Source organism: Protomyctophum parallelum, assembly GCF_964188405.1.
Source record: "Protomyctophum parallelum genome assembly, chromosome: 5".
NCBI classification, from domain to species: domain Eukaryota; kingdom Metazoa; phylum Chordata; class Actinopteri; order Myctophiformes; family Myctophidae; genus Protomyctophum; species Protomyctophum parallelum.
The window spans coordinates 52,644,288-52,651,873 of record NC_139702.1 but is presented as its reverse complement, the minus strand read 5'-3'; positions in this window follow the sequence as shown (position 1 = coordinate 52,651,873).

Sequence of the window (7,586 nt, the reverse complement as noted above, 5' to 3'; positions counted from 1 at the left end):
GACAGGCCGGAATGGCTTAGGGTTGACGACAGAGTACAGCATCTTGCATTGGGTCCAGTCCACAAGATTCGATACACCACCAAGGTACCTGCATGTCTAAATACTTCCTTAATGTCAGCAAAGTCCACACCCACAACACCAGAGGGAGTTCAACAAATCCAGAAACACAGTGTGAAACCCAGATTCGGCACAAAGAAGGGACTAAACAGTCATTAAGACATGGGAATCCCTTAACTCCTCTCAAAGGGCACCTACGGACGGCTGCAATTCGAAACTGGCCCCCGTAAAATGTGAATCCCCCACACCTTTTCCTCCTCACTGTATATGTTTTTTTTACCGTTTTACCTCCTCTATGATGATTTCCTGTTTTTGGCTATAAGTGTATGTTTGTACATCTCTAAATGTTATGATGAATTGAACATGGTGGACCATATTGTAAACAAGTGTAATTCTTTATGGTGTCGTCCACAGTTAACAGTTTTGTATTGAGTTTCTGCCTGAATGTACTGTAATTCTCCAATCTGTTAATACTGTAAATACTTCAGTCAATCAATCAGTAGAGATCACAGATCACAGATCTGGTTTTCTCAGTCTCTGTCTCCCTCTAGCAGCAGAAAACAACAACACACAAGCGCACATGCTCATATCTGGTAAATCCATCCATCCATCCATCCATCCATCCATTCATTCATTCATTCGTTCGTTCGTTCGTTCATTCGTTCGTTCATTCGTTCATTCGTTCATTCATTCATACTACATACCATAGTAACATGTAACTATTTCATATCCTAGAGTCAATAAAACACTTTCATGAATACACAGTGTCCTATTTCTCCTCCAGATGATGAAAGCAAAACATCAATTAAATATCAATTTGATTTTAAAGAACTGAGAATTGTAGCAGATCTGGAGTTTGTTCCAGATATGATGCATAAAAGATATGGTGCAAAGCAAACGTGGAGAAGCATGTGTGTGTGTGTGTGTGTGGGTGTGTGTGTGTGTGTGTGTGTGTGTGTGTGTGTGTGTGTGTGTGTGTGTGTGTGTGTGTGTGTGTGCGTGCGTGCGTGCGTGCGTGCGTGCGTGCGTGCGTGCGTGCGTGCGTGCGTGCGTGCGTGCGTGCGTGCGTGTGTGTGTGTGTGTGTGTGCATGGTTAGAAACTGTAGCTCTGTTTCCACTACATGTTGTGTGCAGTGGTTGTATTCTAGTGTCTAGAACAGTGGGTGTGTTCCCTTGTGAGCGGGGTCTGCCTGTGGTGGCCTTTTTCTATTGCAACTAAGACTGTGTTTACTGAGTCTGTACCTAGTCAAGGCTCAGGACTCAGGTATTCTCATTCTGACAGTGTTTATTCTCTTTTTAGTTCTGCCAAAGTAGGCTATCTTTTGTTGTTTTTCTTGTTTTTTCGCCCCCTCTCTTCGAAGTAGACTGGGCCATCTCTAAACTGACTGGGCCACGGCCCGCGTGGCCCAATGGATCCCTACGCCGGTGGATGCATTCCATTTTGCTTTGATTTTTGGTTGACTCTTTCCAGTATGTCAGGTAGCTCTCAATGAGTTTTCCGTCTGGTAGTTTGTGAACACGGTCCCTGCCCTGGACCAGCTGACTACAGGGGCATCCCTGTAGGTTTTCTCAACTGAAGCTGAGCACTGTCTTTTAGTTATTCTTCCTTGGCTCCAAATTCATTTAAGTTTTGTCTTTTGTTTGAAAATGCCTGCACAACCAATCGTTGATTTCTTTCTTTCTTTCTTTCTCTTTCTTTCTTTTATTTTTGTTTGGAACACCGAACAATAATGTAGTCACAGGGCCTGCTGGCCGAGTGGTCCATGCGTATATGCCACATATAGGCTTTGGCCTGATAGTGTGTTGCGTGTTCAAGTCCTGTTCATGACAACCTCTGCTGCATGTCTTTCTCCCTCTTTCCTGTCTATCTTCACTGTAACTATCAATAAAGGCACAACAAATAAATAAAGTAGTCACAATACAATAAAAGTAAAGATACAAAATATATTAAAATAAACATTTCTGTAAAAATGCATTTCTTATATTGATGTTTAAACTGTGGCATACTATTTCATCTCTTCCTGTAGTTTATTCCATAGAGTAACCCCACAGACAACAATTTGTGTGCTCAAGATACCCAACACTGTGAACTATCCTTGCTATTCATGGTTCAATATGTGCTTTGTTTTGGCCAAGATGCCAATGCTCCTGGCCATCTTAGAGCACAGATAATTTATCTGACAAACAGCATAGTTTGTGGTCCAACATAACACCCAAAAACGTGTTTTCATATACCGGCTTTCTATCTTCCACCTGAATATACCATAAATTTAGTTTTGTTCAAATTGAAGGTTAATTTGTTTGTGTCCTCCCCGGAACAAAACATATTTGTGTCCTCAGCGAAAACAACAAAATTCAAGTCATGTGAAACTCTACAAATATCATTAATACCGGTATATAACATACATAGCTTGGGGCCCAACACTGACCCCTGGGGGACACCACAGGACATGTGTGTATGTATTTGGTTAAAATGGGTAGGGTTTAAAAAAAGGCAAGAGCTTGCTCTGGTGCACTGGCCTAAAAGTGGGTCCTTAAAAACTGCTAAAACTTCTGAAATGTATGTATGTAGGTATGTATGTATGTATGTATGTGTGTATGTAAAATGTGTATGTTGTAAAAAGCCCAGCCCACAATACCTTCATATATTTATATAAATAGAGTTACCAGTGAAGGGCAAACTGCCTATTCACTGGGGACTATGCAAGGCAGAGGCGTCCACCCCCCTGAGTCCAAGTTGTATGTATGTATGTATGTGTATCAAAAAAGAATTAAGTCAATAAATATTTCCACTGCATATTTTCATATAGTTCATTCCTCTGTTAAAGGAGAATTCCATACTAAAAGGCTTTCTTACCTTTCTTTGTAGTTGTTACGTCCCCATCAAAGAGGTCCAGGTGTTATTTTGTGCAAAAGCTCCATTGGCTATTTCCCCTACCATAAGCCCTAAATTAATTTCATTGAATTGAATGGGATGTATGGGGTGTTGTGCTAATTCGCTTATTTCCATCGAAATAAGTAGTAAAGTGTGCCGCTTGGGTTATTATTTACATTATGAAGAGAGGATATATACAAAAAATATATAATTTTGAACACCCCATACATCCCATTCAATTCAATGCAATTCATTTAGGGCTTATGGTAGAGGAAATATATTCTATATATATCTATATATTCTCCTTTAACTCTGTTAATTTTGAACACCCCATACATCCCATTCAATTCAATGCAATTCATTTAGGGCTTATGGTAGAGGAAATATATTCTATATATATATCTATATATTCTCCTTTAACTCTGTTAAAGCCATTGATGTTGATCTGGCTGATCTAAGGTAATTATTTTCATTTAATTTTCAATTAAATTGTCCAGTTTTGCAACAAAAACATTTTCAAGTAAATGAGACAGAGTAGGGAAACATGCCTTAGTAAGATTATGTTTGTCACCAGCTTTATTTATTGGGATGACTTTGGCAGCTGTTTTTTCTGGAAATATTCCTGTTCTAAAAGATACATTACAAATATCGGTTAGTGGATCTTCTATTCCATCAATTACTTTCTTTACTAAATGCAGCCAATATCATTCCAAACATATCATGTTTTGTCTTTACACTTTACAATAGGCCTATTTATTATTTCCTTATTTTCTGTACTCTGTACTCTTCCCAGGCAGATGTGCTTTTTATTTAATGTGCAAGCTTTAAACCCACATTAACAAATAACTTATTGAAACCATCAACCACCTCATTCATATTGCTAATACTGTTATTCGCAATCCATTGCCAGCAGGAACAACAACATTCTTGTTCATACCCTTTGATGAGTTGGCCGTCATGGATCACCATCAGGTCATTCCCTCATGGGTGTTGTTGATGATGTTGGTGTAGGCCTAATCTCTGGTGCTCTGTATAGTGTCTGAGAAACTTCCAGGGGGTCTCTCAATTAAGTTGTTGTATAGTGGCGAGTTCCACTCTGCTCCAGGATAATGCACTGTCTTGCAATCTGATCTATTCAAGATAAGTCCTTGCGGAAGCCAGCCAGCTGGTGGTCTCGGAGCTGAGGATGTCCTTCATCCTTTCCAGTATGATTCTGTGGAAAACTTTGAGGAGGTCTGTGTGGACTGTGATTAAGCTTAATTCATGCTATACAGTGTGACTTGGGAAATGTATATATATATATATATATATATATATATATATATATATATATATATATATATATATATATATATATAATGTTTTTAGTTTAGTTTAGTTTTAGTTCCTAACACCATGAATTCATTACAACACTTTTGGTGAAAGTGACAGATAATCTTTGACATTACTGTTCTCTGTGGTTCTACTCCCACTGTTCTTTGACTTTGTAGGACAAAGCTACTGTTAATTGTTCAGTGACATTCCACAGCGGACAGTCTCTCCCTTACAGCGTGTGTGTCTGTATTCTGTGTGTGCCTCCCATCTGGTAGAAGCCATTAATTATTTACTCCAATCTTCATCCAGCCAGTCGACTGCTGGTTTGCTCTGGACAAGACAAGACCACTTCCTGTCTCTAGGACAATAGAACCATTTCCTGTGGTGGGGGTTGGGGTGGGCGGTTCTGTGCAGAAGAGGTAGAAGGCGCACAGGAAGGAACCAGAACGAGAGCGAGAGAACAAGAAGGCCACAGAGGGAGAGAGAGAAGGGGGGGGGGATGACCTATTTGGGTCAAATTCAACACTCAGAGTTACTGAGGATTTTAATGCACAGCTGCGAAATCAGTCAATTATTACCATCCGGTAATTAAAGTGTGCAATGCTGAGCAATGTTGAGCAATATTAAAAATACCATGTTGTTGTTGTACTATGATTGTAGCCTTGCGTAGCCAGCAAATTGCCCCACGCAGTGATATTAGTAGGCTATGGCTACGCGAGGCTACTATGATTGATGTAATGACCATATTCTATAGTGAATGCAACTCTTATTATAACCTTATGCTTTGGCAATGTGTGGAATGTCCATGTCCAGACAGATAAGCACCCATTGTATTGAATTCAATTGAACGAAGTGACTGTCAAAGAGTACAGAGTGAATAGAGAGACAGAGAGAGAGAGAGTGTGTGTGTGTGTATGTGTGTGTATGTGTGTGCGTGCGTGCGTGCGTGCGTGCGTGCGTGCGTGCGTGCATATGTGTGTGTGTGTGTGTGTGTGTGTAGTGTTGACACTAATGGTTGCCCAACTGCCTGTGGCAACTGGCAAGTAAATAAAACGTATGGGCAAGTGGAGTTTGATTTCAGTTTGCCCAACGGGCATGTGCGTTTGAATAGGGAAGCAATTGGTTATTCATGAAATAATTATGCTACTGTTTTACAAGTAGCAGTTGCAGCACTCATTCAGATTTGCCAACTGACTGTCACCACTCGCCAGTTATCGATTGGATTTAACATTAATTAAATTTACTTTTCGGGCAAAGGAGCATGATCTTTGGGCAAGTAAAACTTGACCTGTGCCTCTGAGACACTAGTGTTAACCGTGGTGTGTGTGCATGTGAGTGTGAGAGAGAGAGAGAGAGAGAGAGAGAGAGAGAGAGAATATTAAATTATTGCACACGACTCAATAAGAAGAACATGTTAGGACATCAAAACATAATGGAACTGCAGTTTGTTTCTGACTTCGCTGCATGTCGACTTACAATCACAGGTGTTACTGACATGTCCGTATAAATATCCCAGTATATTATCCCCCATGAACCCCAAATATTGGAGTCCTGGCCACTGTTCACAATAAAGAGGCTGCTGTGTTCAGGACAGTAACCCCATTCATTCCTGCAGATGTGTCTGCCTCCCCACTGATGTCAGACGGAACTGGGAATAAATTGAATGAAAACTAAATTATGAGAGAAAAATGTTTGGCAGAACAACATTTAATATATTTACAGTTCTTCTTTTCTGTTTAGGCATTATGGCTGCAGGTTGTCTTCTTATTCAGAATAACTTATTACAAGTTTAATCAGAGAAATACCCTGTAGTTCCTGGTTGTTACCAACATAGATTCAACATGAGTATTGAAGTAGAACAATCAGTGTTGCAGTGTCCACTGTCCAGACAATATATCTTATTATCCTGCCCTCCTAAAGTCCTAAAGGTGAAGGACTAAAGACCCAGAATAGAGCAAAGAAGAGCAGAAAAAATTGAAAAATGTATAATAAATCATGGTCACGTTAGAGTGGCTAGTGAAGGAAAGTTGTATGTCACAAGATATTTGGATCTTTGGATGTACAACAATATTTTAGGACTTGTTGTAGGTACTCTTTAATAGTGTATTATGTCATATGGTGTATACCTGATGAATATAAAATACAGTGATACTACTAAAGCGTTATTCATATTCTAATATTTTTGGTGGTGAGGTGACCACCGAACTACAACATGACGTCACTGAGCTGCTGTGAAGAGCAAACCCTTCTCTCTGTTTTTACTCACCACTGCTCCACGTTATTACAGCTCCGGTGGTCACCTCACCATCGGAGCGGTAGTCACCTCACCACCGAAAATCCAGACTATGAATCGGCAACAACAACAACAACATCAACAAACCTCTTCCCTTGTCAATAAGTCCCCCTAGGGCACAGCCATGAGTGGCCTGGCATTCAGTTAGAGCTCAAACATAATGGCCTATATAACCATGACTCTGCCCCTTTCTCTCTCTCTTTCAGGCTGACAGTCACAGATAGATGATGACCGCCAGCCACAGTGGTCAGATGGGAAAGAAGAACGGTGACAATACTCACCCTGGGGCAGAAATCACATTGACCTATTTGGGTTTCTCATACAGTATGGGGTGTGTCATGGAGACAGACAGCTAGACAGCGATGTTTGCTCTACATTGTTCTATGCTGCTGTGCAGTTTCACTGCTCTCTCTGGTAAATTTGGAAAATAAGTTATTGACTGATTTATTTGGATTCAAAATCCAAATAAAATTCAGTTTCCAAAGAGTCCAAATCATTAGCTTAACTTTGATATGAAGTCAGCTTTAAGTGGGTGGAGGGTAATTGGGAAACGATAGGATTGTTTAAATTTTCACTTTGATGAGGTCAGGCTAGGGAGAACTGGACACTGTGTCAGGCACCCTGAGCCAACCCAAGGGAAAACAGTGAACCACCTGTTAGACACGGTGGAGCTTAGGCTACAACACTGCAGAGCTCAAGACCCTGCTGCCAGACAGGAGGGTATGGAGGGCAGCAAGTCATAGGGGTCACGACGAGTTGGTGTTGGCTATAGTCTGCACATTGCATCGTATGGCAATAAATCACTGTAATGAATGATTCAAGTTATTGGAGTATTTATTTATAATTTATAAATAAATAAATAATAATATAAAAAAACCACACAAATAGTTTTTTAGGATTGACAATAGGTAAACTCCCCCCCCCCCCCCCCTAATCTCTCTTTCCTTCTCTCCATTTCCACTGCCTCTTAGTAGTCAGATGATTGAAAAGATTGAGGCCCCTATAATTCCCTAAACAAAAATAGAAACCTTAATAAGTGTCAGATTT